Source organism: Cnephaeus nilssonii (genome assembly GCF_951640355.1).
Source record: "Cnephaeus nilssonii genome assembly, chromosome: 13".
Classification (NCBI taxonomy): Eukaryota; Metazoa; Chordata; class Mammalia; order Chiroptera; family Vespertilionidae; genus Cnephaeus; species Cnephaeus nilssonii.
In genome coordinates, this window is record NC_137084.1 from 59,641,097 (window position 1) to 59,664,459 (window position 23,363).

Genomic DNA, 23,363 nt, shown 5'->3' on the forward strand with positions numbered 1-23,363 from the left:
TTGTGCACTGCTGGGTGTCTGCCTGTACATTGATTTAAGATATTTAGCTTGACCATGTATGGGCTATAAGTGTTTTTGAGTCTGTAAGCATTCACCTTAAATCTCTGACTATAGGAAGAAAGTTATTAACAGAATCCAAGGGACTTGCAAAAAAAGCAAGAACAACAAAGAACTGTAAAAAAAATTCACAAGTATAGCTTATATTTCTTAGGTGAATTCTGAGCTTTAAACTCTTGCCTAATTTGGAAGTCTGTTATGTGAAAATATTTGTCTGATCTTCTCTCCCTCCCATAAAATGCAAAAATGTGGAATTTTCAGCTCACTTATTCAAAGTCATATACATAACTTTATAGCCAATTATGATGATAGTGGAGGTAGAAGCCTAATTCCAGCAAATAGATGCAGGAAGTTGATAATGGATGCATAAACTAAATAGTGAGTTAACATTTTAGCTTAGTGGTTGTGACTTCAGCCCTGATTACCTCATTATCAGAGATGGCAGCTGTGAAATAAAGGCACTAATTTTTTCTTATAATCACTTATACAGATTGTTTCCTCACCTCCTAAATTTAAACTCCTTGTGGGATTGAAATTTGATTTATCAAGCTAGTAAATGGAAGTGGTGTGGGAAGGCCTGGATGTTAAATTCAGGCAGGCCTGAGATGCTATTTTGGAACTGCTCACAGGCTTAGATAGGCCACCGGACCTCTCTGAACCCCCTTTTCCTCATCTGTAACAATGCCTAACATAGGGTTGATATAAAGAGTATATGAAATGACAGGTAAAAAGTGCTCAGGATGCTGCCTGTTAGACAGTAAGTGTTCCATGAATGGTGGTGGCTGTTGTCAGCACCAAATAAATGTCTTTCTCATTGCTGTATTCAGAGCAGCCAGACCCATACCTGAAAAATGGGAGGCACTCAATAAATGTCCCGTGATTGAGAGATTAATCTAAGAGACCTTTATTTCACTCCAGATGAGATCATGAGTGGGTATTAGCATACTGTAAAGTGCGTGAGCTCAGAGACAGAAGGAGTGGAAGGCACTGCCTCTTTCCATTTGCTTGGATCCTCCATTTCCTCGTCTGTAAAATGGAGTTAAAAATCCCGACCTCATGGATGAACTGCACAAAGGGCCTGGCCCACAGAGACACTACTAAGCCATCCTCTGTCCCTCCCTCTTTTCTACCCACTCCCTTTCCCCCTTGTCCTCAACAAACATCTTGTCAGCTCCCTTTCTTTTTTCAGTACTGACCCCAGTAGTATGAATAGCTTATAGCAGTTTCACTATTCTTAAAAGATATGTCCACTTAAATAACTCTATACTGCTGGCTTAATTATGTGTGAATCTTTATCTTGCTTGCTGAAAGAGTATTAGTTTGCCTCCCTTTTGATCTTGAAATGTTTCTCTGTTCAGGGCTGGATGGTTCTGATAAGAGAACAGAGAGATTATTTTATTTGCAAATCAAAAAGGATGACAAGACACAGTAACCCGTATAAAGACAAGAGGGTGAGAAATGATGTTGTGTGTGCATATAACCTGAGGTAGCCAAGAGAATGTGGTGATGTTTTATAGCGCAGTTGGTATAAATAGCAAAACACATTACAGAGGAGTACACTAGATCTATAGGGATGTAAGTTATCTAGTCTCTGTCCCTTTAGCATACTCATCCATAACCATCGTCCTGGGTAAGAGGCACCTCATGTGACTGTTTTCCTGTCTGCAATTCTCATCCCTTTTTACAGTTTATTTTCTGAGGAAAAATATACTGCCCTTTGCTAAGTTTTTATAACATTTCCTCCTTGACTTAGGATGCAAATTGATTTCTTCACTGAGTGCACTCGTTAGCGGTTTCTTACTTTGATAAGCATCTGCTTTGGAAATGATGGTAATGTCTGGTGCTAAAGAACCGCAGGCCTATTTCAGCCCATTAAGAAGTCCATATCTTGATCATTTAACTGAGAGAAATGGAAGTTTCTCTCATTGGGTTCCTCCTTCTGACACCCTCAAAAACTTTGCAAGAAGTACCAGCAGGCCCTCAAAAGAGATGGATATGTGTGCACATAAACAGCACCTGTCACAGACTCGGGGCTCAGAAGGAGAGCTGGGCATCACTTCAGCTTTCCAAAGCTCCCAAGAGAGCCTGGCACCCTCTCTTCCAGGTCTCTACCTCGAGGCCCACACCTTTTCAAGCCTTAGTTGTTCATATTCATGTTGTATCAACTTGAATTAAGTTCATGGAAACTCACTTTTTTCCCTCCTGTCTTAAAAGCTTTACCAAATGCTTATTCTGGGCCTAGCATAGGGGTAGGCAGTAAGGTTCTGTTACCGGAGTGAGTACTTTTCTATTTGCCTTTCACCCTGAGGTCTTTAAGAGATGAAACTGTTGGTTACTCATGAGCTACTACAGTGAGCTGGTGTCCTGGAATCAAGGAGCTGATTTTCATTCACATCATCCAAACTGCTTCTCTCCCATTATATAGATACTGAGACTGAGAAAAGAGAAGAGAGAAAGGTCCAAGGTCACACAGTCACTTCATTGTAGTGTCCAGTATAGGTCTTCCTTCTTCATAGAACAGATACGGCCCTAAACATCCATCAGCATATTGAAATGTGGCAAATTGAGTCATCTTTCCCCACTGTCATTTTCTAATAGATTTACCAGGCGGTGAGCGATCAGCATACACATGTCTGAAAAGAGGAGGTTTTCTCTTATTCTCTTTTGTTGTCCATTCACAACTCCCTCAGCTGCTCCTCAGCACCTACTGCTCTCTCCTTCACTGCGCACCCAGCTCTGGACAGGGGATCTCTCTGCTGCTGGGCACCTCCTGGAGCTCCAGGACAAAGTCCACCTGAGAGGATGCTGTGCCCACACTGTGAGTACCAGCTTGGACTCCAGCAGAAGAATGAATATAGACTAGATGTTATGGGCTGAATTGTATCTCCGCCCCCCCCCCCCCCCCCCACACACACACACACAAAGTCATATTTAGATGTTCTAGTCCCTAGTGCTTCACAATGGGGCTTTATTTGGAGTCTTTAAAGAGGTAATTAGGCCCTGGCTGGGTAACTCAATTGGTTAGAGCAGTGGTCGGCAAACTCATTAGTCAACAGAGCCAAATATCAACAGTACAACGATTGAAATTTCTTTTGAGAGCCAAATTTTTTAAACTTAAACTTCTTCTAATGCCACTTCTTAAAAATAGATTCGCCCAGGCCGTGGTATTTTGTGGAAGAGCCACACTCAAGGGGCCAAAGAGCTGCATGTGGCTCGCGAGCCGCAGTTTGCCGACCACTGGGTTATAGCATCCTCCCAATACACCAAGGTTATAGGTTTGATCCCCAGTCAGGGCACATAAAGAATCAACCAATGAATGCATCAATAAGTGGGACAATGAATCTCTCTCTCTCCCTCTCTCAAATCAATTTTAAAATTTTGTTTAAAGGTAATTAAATTAAAATCAGGTCTTTCGGGTGGGCCCTGATCCAATAGGAGTGGTGTCCTTTTAAGAAAAGGTAATGTGGAACAGACACATATAGAAGGAAGACCATGTGAAGACAGAGGGAGAAGACAGCCATCTACAAGCCAGGGAGAGAGGCCACATAAGAAACCCACCCTGTCCACACCTTGACCTTGGGCTTCTAGCCTCCAGAATGAAAAAATGAATTGATGTCATATAAGCCACCCAGTCTTTACCTTCTGTTACGGCAACCCAAAGCAAACTCCTACAGCAAGCCAGACTTCATTTCCTGGCCTGGCCTGCCCCTCCCTTCTCCGCAACCATCTCACAAGGCTTCCTGAGGGACTGAGGCAACCACAATTACAGTCCAGGGGGATAAAACCACCATCTAAATACAGTTATTTCCATGTTCCTGGCTCCATGCTACCAGTTAAAATCTTCACGGACATCCCCCTCAGGGCCTACCTTGGCTTCTAACTGCTCCGAGGGCCTGCTTTTCTGAGCGCTGCCTCCTCCACAGTCCTCACTGAGGGTTTCCCGCCCATCCTTCCCAGAAACCCTCCAGCTTTACCCATGGGACTTGTTCTAGCTCGGGAATGAAGCTCTTCTCAGAGCACATTTTTCTTACGTCTGGGATCATGCTCGGAGAGGGTGTCCGCAGGGCAATTAGGAGTGGCCTGTGGCACTCCTCGCCCAGTTCAACAGGGAGGAGCTGTGGTGGCAGTAGTGTTGACAGTGGTGTGTGCACACACATAGGCACGCACATTCGCAGGAGGTTGTCATTCCAATTTCTGCAGAACAGTTCAGGTTGGTGCGGGCCCTGAAGAGCGATCCTTTGCGAGATCCTCCCAGCAGTGTGAATTGCAGCTGTAGTTCCCAATTGGCCAAAGAGTAAATATTGAATCAGACACACAAACGAAGTTTTCAAGCCAAATTATTAATTCTCAAAGGTACTTTGTTCAAAACAGAGAGTGTGAGATGCCCACAGGGCTGGGCAGGGGAATTCAGAGGAGCAGCATGTGTGTGTGGTGGGGACAGGGGGGGAGCATGGCGGGTCTCTCCTGCCCTTCTAAACAGGCTCAGCCAGGGGCAGGTGTGGAAACAAGTGGGCCCAGTTTCATCAGACAAAATAACAAAGTCGGATTTACATGTCAGATCTCCTTATACTATATGTTGACACCTCCACTTTAAAAAATGAGCCTCTGATTTGCAACCTATGATCTAAAGGAAGATTTCTTTGCTGCTTCATAATGTGTAATCCTCTCACAATAAAATAATTTCACAGGTATTCTAGAATGCAGTGTGTGTCTTGGCACCCCTTTAACCCACACTTTTTCACAGTGTGCCCCTCTGGACTCAGGGACATGTTAGAAATGAGCCCAGAGGTTGGAAGTAGCAGCCTGTGAGGACTCGGTTCAGATCTCAGCTGAGGGTGTCTTCCCACCCCCTCTGCTATGAACCAGGGAAGGGAGGGTGGGGGTGTGCTGTGGGTCCTTGGATTACCTACAGTTTCCTGGGCCTCCTGTCTGCTTTGTCTCCCCCTGGCAGTTCTTCAGTCCTAACCTTGCTTGTCTGTGTTCCCGGTTAGCCTCCAAGTTAAACAATCCGCAGGCAATCACATACAGTAGGAGAATTGACTGGAAAAAATCCTTGATGCCATAAATAACCACCTCTAATTTACCTGGTAGTGCAAGGTTGCATTTGTTTTGCTCCCCCTTGAGTCTGAATCCTAATTAGTAGAGCAACAGCCAATGAAACCCCATTCCCTTGGACCTGGGAGGGTCCTGCCAGTCCCTGGCTCAGCATGGAAATGGAAGTGAGCCGGCTTTTGCACTGGGCCCATGAGAATTGCTCCAGGCGGGTCACCGCTTGCTGAGCTGGGCACCAGGGCTCTGCTTTTGTGTCCACTCCCGAAAGGTTCCCAATGGGGCGCTATGCTGCTCCTTCCTGGGCTCATGCTGTGGGGGCCTGTGGGGAGGGAAGGAGTGGAGAATCTCTTACCCTGCAGGTCTGGTCACATGAATGGCTTATCCCTGACCTCTCCATTGCAAATCTCACATCCTGGAAGCCGGGCTGGCTCTCCCCTGAGTGCAGCGATGCTAAACGGACCCCCTGCCCTGCGCTTCTGAGGCTCCTCTTCCCACGTCCGCCATCCTGTTGCTTCCCTGGTTTATTTTGTGCCGCACACTCTCTGAGCAGCGGGGTGATCCGTCCAGTCCGATTTCCTTTGGGCCCTTCAGAAACCATCCAAGCCTGTGCCGAACACCTGGGTGTGAATGACCCAGTTGGGCACTGTAAGTGTGCCTGTGGGAAAAGAAAAATGGAACAATGGAACGGCAGCAGGAGCGGGACACGTTGATGCCGCCTCAAGTGCCTCTGCTAATGAAAAGGAAAAGCTGCTTTGGCTTGCCTCCTGCCCGCTGCAGACAGCTCTGAGCAAATGAGCTGTTGTTTCAGGACCTTTCCAGTGACTTGCTTTGGTGGCCAATTGGGGGCTCCCAGCCTCATCTGTTTGGTGGCAAGACTGGTTCGGTGAGATGCTGAGAGGGTTGTCAGTGAGACGCAGATCACTGAATGGAAGATAAGTTAGGAGAGTCCCCATGTCAGAGCCAAGGAAAATAGGTCGGTATATCAGGGCAAATACTATCAGTCCTTTTAAAACTGAGAAAACCCGTGATAAATGTGCTTATTGCTTTGTTTCTATTGTAGCCCTATATGGATTTTACACAGTTATTCAGTCTGACTTAGTAAGAAATAAAACGTCTCATAAAATAATGCCCTGATTACGGTAGTTCTTTTAAAGTTCATATCAATCTAAAATTTATATCAGTCTAATCTTGTGCCGCAGATGTAGACAGAGATGGTTAAAGCATAGGTTTTGAAGACAGACAGGCAGACTTCACAACTCACTAGCTGTGTAATCTTTCTTCATCCAGTTCAGTTTCCACTTCTGTACATTAGGATAATAATAATAATAATAATAATAGATTCTTTATAGGATTTTGTGAGGATTGGCGGGTTGCATGTACATTGCACATTGAAGTGTTATGATTCCTGGCATGCTGCAATACACTTTTAAATATGCTGATAAATCTTAAAATGGGATATGGGGTTAAGCTCTGTGCTAATGTATACTTTGCTATTATGTAATTGAGATAAAATCTACTTTTAGGATACTACTTTCAAATAAAATAGAAAGAGCTCAATATTTTGAAAGATATCTGAGAACTTAGGAATCGCCCCCTTAAGAAGCTTCATGCAGACACTTTAAATTAGGCAGCTAGCACCTGCGGAGCAGGGCCTTCTGACCAATGACACCATGTTCTGAAAAAGCAGGATGTCCTCTAACTTTCTTCCTGTAAAGAGGGACTTAATTTGCTCCCTTTTGTTGTTGTTGTTGACACTATTACAGGTGTCCCCCTTCACACCCCCTCTTTGCCCACCTCCACCCAGCCCCTGACCCCGCTCCCCGGGCCTTCACCACACTGATGCCTGTGTCCATGGGTTATGCATCATGTTCTTTGGCTAATCCCTGCACCATCTTTCCTCCAGGCTCCTCCCTCCCCTCCTCTCTGAGATCTCTGTCTGTTTCACATGTCCATGCCTTTTGTCTTATTTTTAAGTTGAATGCTGTGAAAACAACTTCTGGTATCCTATAAGTTACAAGATTGCTTCATTTTCCTCTTCATTGCTTGGGGACAGCCTTTTTGCCACTTGAGAATGAATTTGGCCAAGTCTTATGGTTACATGTTCCATCGCTACCATCAGAGGCCTTGGACCGCTGCTCATTAGGTGGAGAAGTCAGGATGTCAGCAGTTCGACTTAAAGCGGCATTATAGTCCTGCCAACAGGGAGGCAGGGCTGCAATAGATCCTCGTGGAAGGAAGGAATTGGAGACGGGCTTGTGTGGTTTCAGCTAGAGAATATGGTGGGGTTTTCTTTAGCATTTTACAACAGTGGATGTCATTCCATCTCTATCAGCAGTAGCCAGAGCATGCTTGCTCCGCCTCGCAATAAAGAATGACAAATCTCTCTGTGCAAGGCTGTGACAGACCTATGATGTGTGCTTTGATAACATGCACAAAACCATTTCCCATCTTCAAAAATGATGCTTCCAGGAGCAACTCATTTAAAAGTTCCTGTCATATCACAAGGACATCAATATGTAAGGAAGAGTGAACTCAATTTCTAACAGTTTGAAGCATGTGTATATACACCTCCTTAAAAGAGGGAAAATTAGAGTCTCTTTCAAAACTCTTCTTCTAGAAATTACATAGTGCTTAGGGTAGGAATTTTAAAACTATTTATTTCTAATTATAGGGTAATTAGAAATGGGTAACTATGATGTACCAGAAATATGTACTATAGAATACATGTTCATTGTAAAAAAAAAAAAAAAAAGGAGAGAGAGAGAGATAAGCAAATTTTTTTTCTGTTTCTGAAAAAAAATGTAACACTCATAATTTCCCATGTAATAATGATCAATTTTTACAGTTTGGAATATAAACTTTCAAAACTTCATTTTGCATTTGTGTATATAAGCTCACACATTACTTATGATTCTGCATAAAACTTGTCAAAAAGATTGAAATAATGCTCTGCATATTGTTTCGTAACCCCTTCTTTTGCATTTATCAATTTATTTTGTGGCATTTTTTATATTAGCCAATTCACATTCCGTTTGTTAGTTTTTCAGTAGCATGAGATTGCATGTGGTAGGGTTTTTAATAATGATCTTAAGTGATGGACGGTCTGTCACTTATTCTGGAAAATTGCGTCCCCTGTTCGCACTCTGTAGTGGGTTCGGTGCCCACTTTCGGCCAGGTGTTTACTTACCCTCTCTTCTGCCTGTGGATCAGCTGGAAGAAAGACCCTGGACATGGGAGGATGTCATCCAACAGGTTGTATCAGGCACTTGACCAGACTGCACACAGATATGAGTGAAATTCCTTCGTTTGACTGGAATTGTGAAGACTTCCTTATAGGATTCACTAACTGAAAGAAAAAATATAGAGTAAGGACATTTTTACATCAACATCTCTGAAACACTTGGGGAAAAAGACTCCTGCATATTATATTATAGCATGTCATTTGGAAAATTATATCAGAAACCTGAACATGTAAAACCTAAATATGGAAACATAGACAGCTGAAGGTTTTACACACAATGTGAACTACTCCCCTCTCTTCCACTGTAAAATATGACAGCATTGGGCAGCTATTAATATTCGACCTTATAACATTTTCTCACTGAAGGCAAAATGATTCATTGTAAGCTTCTGTTCACAAAAGTGCAAATGAACCCCAGAGCATCATAAAATTTCAGCACTAAACAGTGCCCGTAGAAATCCATCTATTAGATGATACACTATTAAATCCCAAATTAAAGATCTGGGTAAATATTTGCCAAATGTGGGCATGCAAGCGGCATTCACATTTGGCATCGCTGTCTGCATTCTGTACTGGTGACAAATTGTGGTGTAAAAAGAGGGACGAGATCCAAACCAAACTGTAGCTGAGGCTTGACGTGTGTTTGAGAGGGCACATATGCCTGTCCATGTTTAAAAGCAAAACCCCACAGATGAGGCAAGTAGACGAGCAGGAAGAAGGGCAGCGCCTGCGTGTGCCCATCAGTTTCAGCTTGGAGCTGTGAAGTACGAGGGCCTCCAGAGAGACCAGCATGCACGCCAAGAATAAGTCATCTCTGCTCTCAGAGCGGCTCCACTTGCAGACAACCTTGAAACGTGGTTTTTAATCAGGGAGGGCAAGAAAAATAACATACTCCCATGGAATATCCTTTTTTGACGGCAAAAATGTAAAGAAATATATAATTCATGAATATGTGTCTATTGTGAGGCCGCAGATTACAAGGTCCTTAATGATTATTTTTGTTTTCCTCCTGGCACTGAGGTTATACTTATTAGACTCAACGTGGATTGGGTTGAAAAAAAAATGTTTTCCCCTCCTCCCTGTTGCGTTTAGACTCAGGTAGGAAAAAATGGATCTCAACTCAGTTACGATTAGTTCCTATCTGGGAGGAGGGTCAGCTATGTAGGCCTGTGCCCAGATATTTCTAACAACATCACATATAATGTTAGACACCTGCCAAATGGCAAAACCAGTCCAGAAACCATAGGAGGCAGCACCATCCATGAGGCTGCTAGTTGGTAAGACAAATCTAACTGGTTCATTTGTCTCTACAGTTCAGCTTCACTATGTCATCCACAAGGATCACTTGTTCTCAGAAGAATAGAATGTCTCTGTGGTTGCCTAATAAATGGTATTTTCTGGAGATGCCTATATTTCCAAAGGCCAGTCCCAGAATATGAGGTTGAAATCAGCACTCTGACCAGTTTACATGTGACATGGCACACTGCTTACCACTACACACAGGTGTTCGGGCATGAGGTCTGACAGCAGATTAGGAAGACAAGCCAGTGGAAAGTACAGCTGCTGGAAGCAATAAGTAGGCCCAGAGATGGACTCATATGATCAGGAATGATGGGTGAATCTTAGCGAAGGGAGTTGCCCTGGACTGCCACAACCCGGGTTTGGAGTCAGAGTTCAAAACCACAAAGAATTATAATCAAAGGGAAAGCATTGTTCCCACTGCTTTTCTGTTCTCTTCTTGATTGTCATACATTTCAATGGCATCCAGATGTTCCATTATTTTAGCTACCAACTTGGGAAATTACATTATAGTTACTTTCAAAGTTGTCAGAACACTAAACTCAACAATGACAGTTTATAACCCATTTTCTCTAAAGTGCTTGAATTTTTTTTTCTTATAACCCTGATGGGCTGGCATTTAAATAAAGAAAGTCAGGATTCTGAAATTCAATTAGTTTTTGTATATGCAAAGTTATTCTTTGTGCTCACCCACATGCATATTGGTTCTTATACATACATATTGGATGTATTGTACTTTAACTTCTCCTCTGCTGGTGTCTAGAGTTGTTAAAAATAGGACATTTGATTCATGGTTTTTATCTTTGAATATTTGCACTCCAATTTTAGACTAAACTATAAGTTACTTTGGCTTTCAAATGTATGCTTTTTTTCAGGAAATTGAAGGCTAGTATAAAAAGGCAATATTATTAATTTTGAAAACATTTATTTTGTTAGTTTACTAAAAAAACATAATGGTATGTATATCATATTTTACAACTGATTTATTTAAGATGTCCCAGAAAACCCCATTCATAATTTCCAGTTGCAAGGGGATGAAGTTCTTCAGTATAAGCCTACAGCATTCTTATGGTCATTTTGAAATTAGGAGACGTGGCCACATTCATACATGATAACTAGAAAATCGGCCACTTTTAAATGAAACAAAAAGGCATAGACAGCCTTGAGGATACTTTTGAAAAGAGACTATTTCTAACAAGTTTAGTTACAGTGTCAGTTCCTAGAGCAAATGAATGGGCGAGTCCTTATAAGACCATTGCTGTTGTGTTTTTTTTTTTTTTGTGGAGGCTGCTTGTATTATCTGTCTATACGGTACTTAGCACCCTATTGAACTCGATAAATGTGCAGTAGTGATAATATTATTGCTTAGAACTCATTTAGCACTTTCTCATCTTTTGAGTGTCATGATGTGCTGCCTACAAGGTGCAGGGAATTTTAATTTAATGCTCATTCTGGGGCTTAGAGCTTGGAAGTGTAATGACCAATGTAAGATAATCCTCCACTCCAGCAGGACATTTTTGGAGCAAAGCCATGGGGTTGACCAAGAATTCATTAAAAAGCGGAGAAACTTTACTTCCCACACTAAAATTCAGGAGCTCAGTGTACTGGCTTTTCCAATCTCTGTCCTCTAAGCCATCCACATCATAATCCCCCAACCCAAAGAAAGAGTAATAGAGAAAAATTGAGTAGGTCTATGGTAATTAAATAGTTCTGACCAACCTCAATCAAACTGTGTCTGTCATGGTAGAGGTCAAAATAGAAATGGAACAGGGCTGGAACAAGGTTGTGTGTGTGTGTGTGTGTGTGTGTGTGTGTTTTAAATCAGGAAAACCAAATTTGTCCCTCAGCCTAATTCGGCTATCAGTAGACTTTGGAATATCTGTTAGTTTGCATATATATATATATATATATATATATATATATATATATATATATATTTCTCTTATAAAACTCAATTTTCCTTTTGGCTTAATACAAACTATCCACAGAGAGTTTTGATACCAATAATGTTTTTGATACCTGCCACAGTACCTGGCATCTCATAGGCACTCTAGAAATATTTAACTGAATGAATGAATAAATGATTCATGAAGGAAAATTCCCAGCTATTATAAAAACCAGGGTCTTGGTTATTTTATTGCTTTTTTTAAAAGAGAAAAGTGTTGCGGTTACCTGACAAAATCCTTAACTTTTCCTTGTATCTCATTTGGGATTATAGGGCAATGAGCCTACATTTAAAAAATCTAATTTATCAATAATGTAATAAAATGCTGTGGGAATATTTAATTGTATATTAAATCTATGTAAATAGTTATTTGTGAGAATAGGCAAATATTTGGTATGAGATTTGGTTAACAGACCATAGCTAATACAAACTCTTTATATAAAATTCTAATATGCAAATAGACTGAATGGCGGAACAACTGAACAACCGGTCGCTATGATGTGCGCTGACCACCAAGGGGCGCGCATGGAACATGTCTAGCGTCAGCATCAGGCAGCAGAGCAGGGAATGTGGTGGGCATCGGCTGCGGTGGGATGGTGGAGCAGGTGAATGGGAGCTCCAGACCAAGGTGGGGCGCCGGTCACTGTTATCAGGACAAGCCTCTGGTGGTTACTGAAAATTCTTTGCTCCCATGTCCCATGGTCCCGCCGGGCACTCGCACCTGCTGCCAGCACCAGCCCCGCTCACACCCACTGCCAGTGCCAGAGCCGCTGCTCTGGCACCAGCTCCTATTGCTCGGCGCCATCAGCATGTGCAAGTGGTGGCTGCCAGCCACCATCTCCCTTCAGGGCTTCTCTACCTCCCCCTGCTTCTGAGGGACCATCAGGGCTGGTAGCGGCTCTTGCACCCGCTGCCGGTGCCCGGAGCCAGTCCTGATCGCTCGGCACAGTCAGTGGGTGCAAGCAGCAGCTGTCAGCCCAAATTGCCCCTGAGGGCTTCTCTACCTCCCCCTGCTCCTGTGGGGTGATCGGGGCAGCAGCAGCTGCTTATACCTGCTGACGGCACTGGCCCCGCTTGCACCAGATGCTGGCACCAGTCCCAGTTGCTCTGCGTGCTGTCAGCAGGTGTGAGCGGGGCCGGCACTGTCAACATGTGGGAGTGGCAGTGGTGGGAGCAGGGCTGCCTCAGACAGGAGACCGGGGGGCTGTGGCAGGAGGGGCTGAGCGGGGGGTGCGGAGGATGGGCCGAGACCTGGCCCTGTACCCACTGCTGCCTCATGGCCCACAGTTCCTTTCAAGGTGCACAGATTCGTGCACTGGGCCCCTAGTAAATAAATAACCACAGATACATATATGCGCGCGCACACACACACTTACATACACATGCCTACTTCCAACACATAAAACATGGTGATTATACTCAAGGTTACTCTTAAACAGTTGGGACACCAGAATAACACAATTAATGCAATAATTAACTGTAGGACCGAATGTAATCACATTATGTGTCCAATTGTGAGAAACAGTGTGTATGTCCTGTAAGAATTAAGGGCTGGACTTACCAAGGGGGACTTCGTGGAAGATTAGAGACTTGATCTGGCCTTGCATAGGAAGAGGATCCCTGTAAAATGAGAGGATATGTATGATCCAAGTATGCAGGGATGGATATGGCACCCTTGGGAGACTGTGCCTAGAGTGGCCTAAATGCCAAGGAAAATAGGATTTGGAGATAAGTGTGGGGGTGGAGAGAATGAGGTAGTAGTTTTGACCATAGGAACTATAGAACAATGAAAGGTTTTTGAGCAGAATGGTGACATGATGGAAGTTGTATATAAAGATAATTTATCTAGTGAAAGGGGGCTTTGGAGTAAGAAAAGGGACTGAGAGCAAGCCAGCCAGTTAAGCAAGGGCAGCTCCAGGGATGAGGGGATTGCTACCCAATCACACACGAGTGGGGATATCAGTAAGATGAAAGAGACGTGGGAAAATATGCAAAACTTGGGGCTTGAATGAGAGACTCACAGGAGGCACAAGGGTGGTTATTTCCCACAGTTGTCAGAAGCTAATATTCAGCAGCCGACCTCTAAAGACCTCGTAAGTGTGCTTGGCTTCATGTGTGATTCTTCCTAAATGAAGTGATGGGCTCATCATGCCGATTGCTATCTGTTTAAGCATCCCTTTTTCATTCACCATCAGAATATGACCTCAGGATTGGTCTACTCTTGTCTTCTGCAAAAAAGAAGCCCTTATAGCATCTTTTTTTGGGGGGGTGGATAGAAAGAAAAATGTTCCTTTTTGTTGTAAATATACATGTATTTTAGCTTTACTCATTTCCATAAAGTTCTTGACTCTGCATGTTGCAACCACTCTGGCAACTGCAGTGTTTCTCAGGCAGGTGCGTTTGACTTAGAGTCCATGTATTTTAATTTTCTTCTTCACTGAATGTGTACCTGGGATGTGACCATGAGGAGGAGGCAGTTCACTCGCCGGGGCCTCTTTGTCTGATAAATCCACCATCCCAGCTGACTCACAATGGTGTAGAGATGGACGCTAGAGAGATTCTTTAGGGAAAGGAGGGCGGTTTCCCTTTTATGACTGTGGCAGAGGTCTAATGTTCTCCAAGAGAATGGAAACCAGTGGAACATTTGTAAGGCTGGGAGAAACCCATTGGTACAAGCTGCAAAATGCCTGGGTCTTAGTTCAAGCTGACCAAGGTGTTTTGAATCAAGATTCTGCCATTTATTGGTTGAATGATAATAGAGCAAATTTGTAATCTATGATAGTTTTCAGTATCCTCAGCTGATAAATGGGGAAGATAATAGCACCTTATTAGGTGGTTTTAACTGCTGTGTGGAGAGCATATGTAGAGAGACTAGCAGAATGCTTTGCCAATAGCAATATATCAACTATTGTTAATTTCCTTCTTCAAGGCAAAAATGAGGCATGTTTCATTGTCCCCAATACCTAGCCCAGTCCTAGCATAGTAAGTGAATATTTTGCTCAATGGATGCAAAAGCCAAAGAGCACTTTAAGGACTGGGGAAAGCAGCAATATCTATAAATATACCTGTTTGCCTTATACTGGAGGCATCTTTTTAGCACTTCAGCTAACATACATCCTTGCTGACATGCAAGTGTGTGTATTGCCCTTGTACTTCTGAAGGTGAGCCCTTTTATTCCCTCTCACAGGTCTGTCAGGAGGCTCAGATGACTCAGCCTCCTACAGATCAGGTGGCCAGTTATGTTATTACAAAGTAGAAGTATCTGGAATGGCTTTGTCAGCCACCGGACAGCAGACCTCGGTTTGATGATGCTGTGTTTAAAATGACTGAAGAATGTGAATGATATGAGATGATGTATGAACATATATGGAAGAGGGTTTTTTTTAAATATTTTATGGCAGACTTTATTTTTACTGCTATAGTTTAGCTATTACATTGCTCTTCATTTAAAATTGATTTTAGTTCATTTCCACAACCATTCCTTCAGTGCCTAGGATATGCAGGTTCTGTGTTCAGTGTGATAGGGACATTATAATGGAAAGGGTGAACTGGATGATGCCAAACTGGACTCAGATAGATAACCAAGATGAACTGTAACAATGGCCACACATTTTTGTAGTTTCTCCCATCAAGAGGTAGAGCCTTGGCTTGGTGACTTGCTGTGATCAAGCATCAATAGCATCCAGAGGAAAAAAACATGTGGAATTTCTGAGCCGGGGCCCCCAAAGATATTGCTTCTGTTCCTACTGTGCTTACTAATCCTGTGACTTCGCCCTCTTTTCATGATGTGCTCACTCCTCAGAGGGGAGATGGACTCTCCTACCAAATTTTGGGTTGAATCTCTAGACAAGATGCCACACATTCACCCAGAGGTTATGAAGGGTTCATTACTGGAATAATTCACTTTCTGGGGAAAGCAGACTAAACCCTCACGCTGGTCCAAAAATGGCTTGAGGAAGTAGGGAAAGGAGACTGGCGTGGGGTTGCATGTGCTTGGGGCTGGGGCTGAAGTGAGTGTTCCTGCTGTGGAGCTGCTGCTGAAGTGGTTGGCACTTCTTACCAGCATGAAGGCGGGAGTACCTGAGCTTTCACATCTACTTGCCCAGACGTGGGGCAAAGAGAGAAGAGCATGTGGTAGGGCCTGAAAGCTGTGAGCAGCCAGAAAAATGGTGTCAGACTCTTCCTTAATCTTCATTGCAAGTGTCTTCATAGCACTTAGCACCTACAGGTATATTTTAAAATTTTTTACCTATTTTTTTATTAATTCCTCTACCCTCTCTACAGATTATAAACTGTGTAATGGTTGAGACCAAATCTATATTGTTCTCCACTGAATCTCCAGCCTCTAGGTTAGTACTTGACACCCAGTAGGTGCTCAGTAAATATTTGCATATCAATGAACTTCTACAAGTGAGCATTAGTTTCTCTGTACTCAGTCCTAATGCTTAGCAAACCCATCAGAGAACAGGTGCACTGAAGGTAAATTATAATGATCTTACGATTGCGTGGCTTGCTCTGCATCTCCTATAAGTTGAAACCCCCAGAGGAATGGCTGGGGAATGTTAGCCTTTGGTTCTTCTCTGTGCTTTATCTTTCGTATCAAGTCAGATTGCCAGAAAACCATGTACATGGATCAAGTTACACTGGCTTCCTATGGAAATATTTTTACAGCATTATGTTCTTGATTTTTTATTGACATTATTGTACTACACAGTTATATCCACCTGTCTCTGAGTATTTTGTAAAGGTGCTGCTCAGAACAATGTCCTTTAGGTCATGCAGCAGAATCTCCAAGTTTAGAGCTGGGGCTTGGGGCAATTTCCTCCTTTATTACATTAGCCATCTATTATAGAGCAACTGTTGTGCTAAACACTAGTAGCTTCCCTTAGCTTAGATTTTCTCATATTGTTATCCCTACCACACTCACACCCCTAGCTCTTGCCATTTTTCCTATATACATATAAAATTATATATATACTAGGGGCCCAGTGCACAAATTCATACACCTTGAAAGGAACTACGGGCTGCTAGGCTGTGGTGGGCACAGGGGTGGGATGGGTCTCGGCCCATCCTCCATGCCCCCACCCGGCCCCTCCCACCGCACCCCCTCCATGACCCCCCCACCCTGGTCCCCTGTCTGCTAGCATCCCCACTCCCACCACCACCGCTGCTCCCACACACTGATAGCACCGGCCCCGCACCCACTGACGGTGCGGAGCGATTGGGGCCTGCGACAGCAGCGGGTGTAAACAGGGCCGGTGCCATCAGGGGTTGCAAGCAGCAACTGCTGCCCAGATCACCCCGCAGGAGCAGGGGGAGGTAGAGAAGCCCTCAGGGGTGATCGGGGCCAGCAGCCACTACTCGCACCTGCTGACAGTGCTGGCAGCAGCGGGTGCAGGAAGCAGCTCTGGCGCCGACTGCGGGTGTGAGTGGGGCCAGCGCTGGCAGCGGGTGCGAGAGCCGGGCAGGATCATGGCATGCGGGAGCAAAGAAATTTCAGTAACCACCAGAGGCTCGCCCCGATGACAGTGATCAGCGACCTGCCTTGGTCTGGTGCCCCTGCTCACCTGCTCCACCATCTCGCTGCGGCCAGCTCCAGCCATGTTCCTCACGTGCCCTCTGGTGGTCAGCGCACGGCATAGTGACCAGAGGTTTGGTTGTTCCACCATTCGGTCTATTTGCATATTAGGGTTTTATATATATAGATAATATTAATGACATATGTCTCTACACACACACTTTTTCTGGTTAGTCTCCTCAAACCTTCTTTATTAGTATTAGTAATTAATAAATGGACCTTCCTTCTAAGACACACTGAAAAAAGTCCGAGTGAGATGGAACTTTCCATTGTCCTTCCTCTGTTTAAGGGAAATGTGGTGGAAAGCTGAGAGTGATGCTGTGAGCTTACTCCATCAGAGGTAGAGCATTATTCACCCTTAAGTCTCCCTTAGCACAGTAAATGTTTACTGCATTACTCTTCCTTGAGGTTTTTTTTTTTTTAAATACCATAGGGGCTTAATTAGTGTTATTTATAATCGGAACTTGTAGAATATAAGGGTCTAGAATTTGAAACATGACCGCTTTCCAGAGATATCCCAGAGGATATCTTTAAAGTAAAATAAGAGGTTGATTTTCATCTGTATTCTCTCACTTCTTAACATAGTGCCTACGGCTTAGGCCCTAAAAATTGTTGTGGAATATTTACTGATTGATCTCCAGGAGCACTTTAACATCTTCGAAAATATGGGATTGATTATCTTCTTTTATCTAGACCCTGATACACTGAAAATTAAATAAGAAGTCACTGCCAATATAGTTGCTTTAACCTATAATTTAAAATGCTTTAAAATATAATCAAATTAACCTTTTCTTTAAGAAATAGGTATACACAAGGTGAGCTATAAAGTTAGTTTCTATAAAGTGAATCTGTTCTCCGGCCACTTTTTGCCATACAATTTGAGATACATTTTAATTGAAAACATGTCATGAGATATTAAACTGTGAAGCATTTAGTGAGCAAGGACTTTTAATCTGACAGTATTGTACACTGGGTGAGAGAGTGGTAAAAGCGTTTCCTAATACTTTGAGAAGTCTCAGCTCTATCCAGTTTTCCCATTTGCTTCATCTCCATTTCTAGATTGATTCAATGCTCCAGCTTCTGGAACTTAACTAACTCTCCTCCATCTTATTAATGGTAATTTGAAGTATCTTAATAGCCATCTAAATTCACGTAAAATTTTTGCATTTAAAAAATGAATTATTGAGAAACCAAGATGGCGGCATAAGGTAAACATCTATACTGCTGCCTACCACAACAATTTTAAAACTGCAACTGGAAGACAGAGCGGACATCGTCCAGAACCACCGGAAAGCTGGCTGAGTGGAAATTCTACAACTAGAAGGAAAGAGAAAAGGACACTGAGACTCAGGAGCTGTGGAGGTGTGGAGACCTGTGCACGCGGGAAGGGCGGGCAGCTGAATACGCGGCTGGCTTACTTGCGGCACACGGAGAGGGCAGGCAGCAAACGCGCAGCTAGCTTTCTCATTCGGGAGGAAAACAAAACCTCCCGACTGCACTGAAATCCAGTTCTGGGTGAGACTTTGGGTACCAGACTCATTCGGGGAGAAACTGGACTGTCTGGCAGTGGGCGAAACTCGAGAGCAGCCTTCTCTCAGAGGTGCATGCAGCCATTGCTGCGGGACACTGAGACACAGGGCCCTCGTAGGGCGGGGCTGACGGGAAACCAAGGCTTGTCTGCTCCACCTTGAGACTTCGCCCCATCCAAGCTCAGCACAGAAGCCCTCCTAGCGGAGACACTGCTGATCCTCACAGCCAGTTGGCTTAGAGGTCAACTCCCCCCAGTGATACCAACAACAATCAAGGCTTAACTACAACAAGACTGCACATACAGCCCACAAAGGGGTGCACCAAGAGTGTTCACCACAGGTAACTGGGGAGCCTGAGCTACTGGGCCCTGCTAGGACACCTAGCACACAAAGCAACTCCATCAACCCAGGGAAGCAGCTAAAATGCGGAGACAAAGAGGCAGGCCACAATTGAAGGAAATGGAGGAAAGTAAAAGACTGGATATAGAGTTCAAAACCACAGTTATAAGGTTTTTCAAGAATTTCCTAGAAAAGGCCGATAAATTTAACAAGACCCTCGAGGTTATGAAAAAGGATCAACTAGAAATTAAGCATACACTGACTGAAATAAATAATATTATACAGAGACCTAAAAGCAGACTAGAGGATTGCAAGAATCAAGTCAAAGATTTGGAATACCAAGAAGCAAAAAACACTCCTCCAGAAAAGGAAAAAGAATCCATAAAGTTGAAGATAGTGTAAGAAGCCTCTGGGACAACTTCAGGCATACCAACATCAGAATTATGGGGGTCCCAGAAGAAGAGAGAGAGCAAGATACTGAAAACCTATTTGAAGAAATAGTGACAGAAAACTTCCCCCACCTGGTGAAAGAAATAGACTTACAAGTCCAGGAAGCACACAGAAGCCCAAACAAAAGGAATCCAAAGAGGATCACACCAAGACACATCATAATTAAAATTCCAAGAGCAAAAGACAAAGAGAGAATATTAAAAGCAGCAAGAGAAAAACAGTTACCTACAAGGGAGCACCCATACGATTGTCAGCTGATTTCTCAACAGAAACTATGCAGGCCAGACGGGAATGGCAAGAAATATTCAAAGTGATGAATAGCAAGAAACTACAACCAAGATTACTCTACCCAGCAAAGCTATCATTCAGAATTGAAGGTCAGATAAAGAGCTTCACAGATAAGAAAAAGCTAAAGGAGTTCATCACCGCCAAACCAGAATTATATGAAATGCTGAAAGGTATTCTTTAAGAAGAGGAAGAAGAAGAAAAAGATAAAGATAAAAATTATGAACAACAAATACGTAACTATCAATAAGTGAATCTAAAAACCAAGGGAATAAAAATCTGATTAACAGTATTAACTGGTGAATATAATAGAATCAGGGGCATAGAAAGGGAGTGGACTGACAATTCTCAGGGGAAAAGGGGAGTGGGGGGTGCGGGAAGAGACTGAACAAAAAGCGTACACCTATGGATGAGGACAGTGGGGGGGGGGTAAGGGCAGAGGGTGGGGTAGGAACCTGGTGGAGGGGAGCTATGGGGGGAAAAAAGAGGAACAATTGTAATAATCTGAACAATAAAGATTTATTAAATTTTAAAAAATGAATTATCATTAACCTACACCAGGACTTCAAACTCAAAATCTATTGAACAGCTCCTTTAATGCAAATAATATTTGAACTCAGCATTTGCTATCCTCTGAGGATTTATTTATGTGTGATAGTCCTGGGATTCTAAATGCCATAGCATATCTTTAGTAACAAGCACACACTGCATATAGTACAATAAGGACTACCTGAGCAAATGCAGGAAATATGTTATTACAAGTTAAATGGGATAGTAAAGGGTCTTATCAGCTATTGTTCGAAAAATATGGAGTAAAAAGCTGTGTCCCTTTTGGGGGTGATGAAAATTGGACTTTGGTGATTACACGACTCTATAAATATACTAAAAACCATTTAAGACTGCTTTGGGAAGGCGTCGAAAAAAGAAAGCACGAATCTGAGGCAGCAGTCTCCAGAGAAGCTCACACTACTGATGAGAAACAGCCCTGAGCAATTATAAGAGGATGTGCAGGTGCCCCCAGGGCATCCTTAGATGCGCGTCCCCCTCCCCCACCACCACCACCACCACCACCACCACCTAGCCTTAACGGGATTACTTTTGGGCAGTACAAGCCCATCTAGGAGAGAAACTGGGGGGGAGCCATGTTCTTAAAGTCCCATTCTCAACACTTTCAGAATTCCTCTTCTGGGACCCAAACTGTGTGTGAGTATATGAGTGTACACTAAAAGTACACCCCATGATTCTCCTCCTCCGCTGCCTTTCCTGTCACTTTCTACGTGCTGTATGGACCAGAGTAGTCCTTGAGCCACTGTAGCTCGGTGGGCACTTCCATCACCGGAGAAGTGGGTTTGGAAGGTGCTGGGAGAAAGAGAGAAGCCGCAGCAGGTGGTGTCAGACGTAGAAGGAGCATGTGTTGCACTGTCAGTTCTCTGCGTGGTACACACTGTATTCCTAAGCCTTCCCGTCAAGAGTGTCCTTCTTCTACTGCCTCCAAATGTGAAGGATTATTTGCTCCATGAGGGAACTCTGGTGGTCTGAGCAAGAGAAGCTCCTCCAGCAGCTTCTCAGCAGGATGGGGATGATGAGGCAGAAGCAAGGCAGTGGTTGGATGAGGAAAACAGTCACACGTCAGCACCGGAATTTCCTGAGTTCGCCACTAGACTCCAAGAAGCTATTGATGCCCTGGGGGCAGTGTATTTCCTAAACTTACCTGGAGTACCCCAAGGGATGAGTACTGGATAGCAATGAATCCTTTTCTGAAATCTAAAACCTGCAGCGACATCTTTCTACTGCTCAGGAGTTCTGCTATCATCACTTGTGACTTCATTCAGCCAGTTGTCCATTGCACTGATGATTCCACAGATGCTGGTATGGAATCTGAGCTTTGAAAATGGTGTGAATTAATTACTGAGGCCGAGTGCCGATATTTTCTCAGAGGAACTGCACACAATGCTATGATCATATTTCTAAACAAAGGGATGAGATTTTCAGATGTATACAAGACTTCCTGAAGAAACACAGATAGTATAAATTCTTAGATGAAGACTTTGTATTGGATATATATCAAGACAGTAGGGGGGAGGTGTGGCTAATCAATTTTAATCCATTGGGTGAAGTAACAGATTCACTGCTGTTTACTTGGGAAGAACTAATATCTGGAAGAAAATTAAAAGGTGATTTTAGGGAAGGAGGGGCTCTGGAGCAGGATTCTACAGCTTTCCATTGCACAAACAGTGAAGTTACAGTTCAACCCAGGCTCTGACTTATCGGCTGCCCCAGGACTTTGTGGGCCTCTCTACACAGGAAGATGCTCACAAACTCATCGATTTTCTTAAACTGAAGAGAAATCAGCAAGAGGATGACTGACTAGGGTGCTAGAGTTCAAGACTGAGTTAAGGAGGAAACCACAGCTACTTCAGGAGTCTGTTTATGGTTCACAACTTCCTATTAACCCAGTTGGATGAGGGTGGAGTGAGCAATGTGGAAATCAATAGTTTTTTATATTCATGTATATTAACCAGGGGAGGGGGGAACAGAGGGACTTTTACTTGTAAAAATGACATAATAAATAGATCTTAAACATTAAAAAACGTCAACATTTAATTGCACATTTTAAACAAGTGAACTTTATAGCATCTAAATTATATCTCAGTAAAGCTGATTAAAAAAACAAAACACAAAAAAAACTTTGTCCTGGCCCTAGCTGATTTAGCTCAGTGGATAGAGCATCGACCTGTGGACTGAAAGGTCCATGGCTCGATTCTGGTAAAGGGCACATGCCTGGGTTGCCGGCTTGATCCCCAGTAGGGGGTGTGCAGGAGGCAGCCAATTAATTATTCTCTCTCATCATTGAACTTTCTATCTCTCCTTCCTCTCCCTTCCTCTCTGAAATCAATAAAATTCTATTTAAAAACAAAAAATAAATAAAAACCGTGTCCTGGTGAAGGAATGAAAGAATGGTTTAATTTACATGTACTATAAAAAGCTTCAGTAATCCTAATAAACTTTCAGTTGAAACAAATATTAATTGCAACATTAATGGTGTAAACATCAACTGCCCAAGGAATTTTTTTAAAGGTTCGTCTTGTCTGTAGCTATGGCTCCATCTTATGACATAGAAATGTAGCATCTTTGATGATCCTGCCAATTGTGAGGTATTTATTGAGTTCAATTTTGATAGGGACTGCTCCTGGAGAGGCAAAGGTACCTATATATATAAAAGTGTAATATGCAAATCAACCTGATGGCAGGACAAGGTCAGCTATGATGCGCACTGACCACCAAGGGGCAGACGCTCAATGCAGGAACTGCTCCCAGCCCGCAGGCTCTGATCGCCCGTTGGGGAACGGGGAACTTGGGGTGGGTAGAGGCAGATGCAGGTGGCCCCAGGGCCCCAATCGCCCTGCCAATAGCCCCACACACAGAGGGCAACCAGTGACCAGAGGTGGTGGGGGTGGGGCCAGCTGCTGGCAGCTGGGGAAGATTGGCCCTGATCGCAGGCCAGGCCTAGGGACCCTACCTGTGCACGAATTTTGTGCACCAGGCCTCTAGTAAAATATAAAACACAATTGCATTAGTCACTTATTA

At 43.5% G+C, this 23,363-nt stretch overlaps 1 protein-coding gene and 1 pseudogene across 4 annotated transcripts in view; both read left to right on the forward strand.

Moving 5' to 3' along the window:
* Window positions 1–23,363, forward strand: part of FAT3 (FAT atypical cadherin 3) — a gene marked incomplete at both ends in the record, with an annotated part of 518,093 nt that overhangs the window by 329,812 nt on the left and 164,918 nt on the right. The window lies entirely within an intron of this gene.
* On the forward strand, window positions 5,789–22,142 carry LOC307109266 (translation initiation factor eIF2 assembly protein-like; annotated as a pseudogene). The gene is made up of 3 exons: window positions 5,789–5,830; window positions 21,178–21,725; window positions 21,821–22,142. The product of its transcript is annotated as a translation initiation factor eIF2 assembly protein-like (transcript).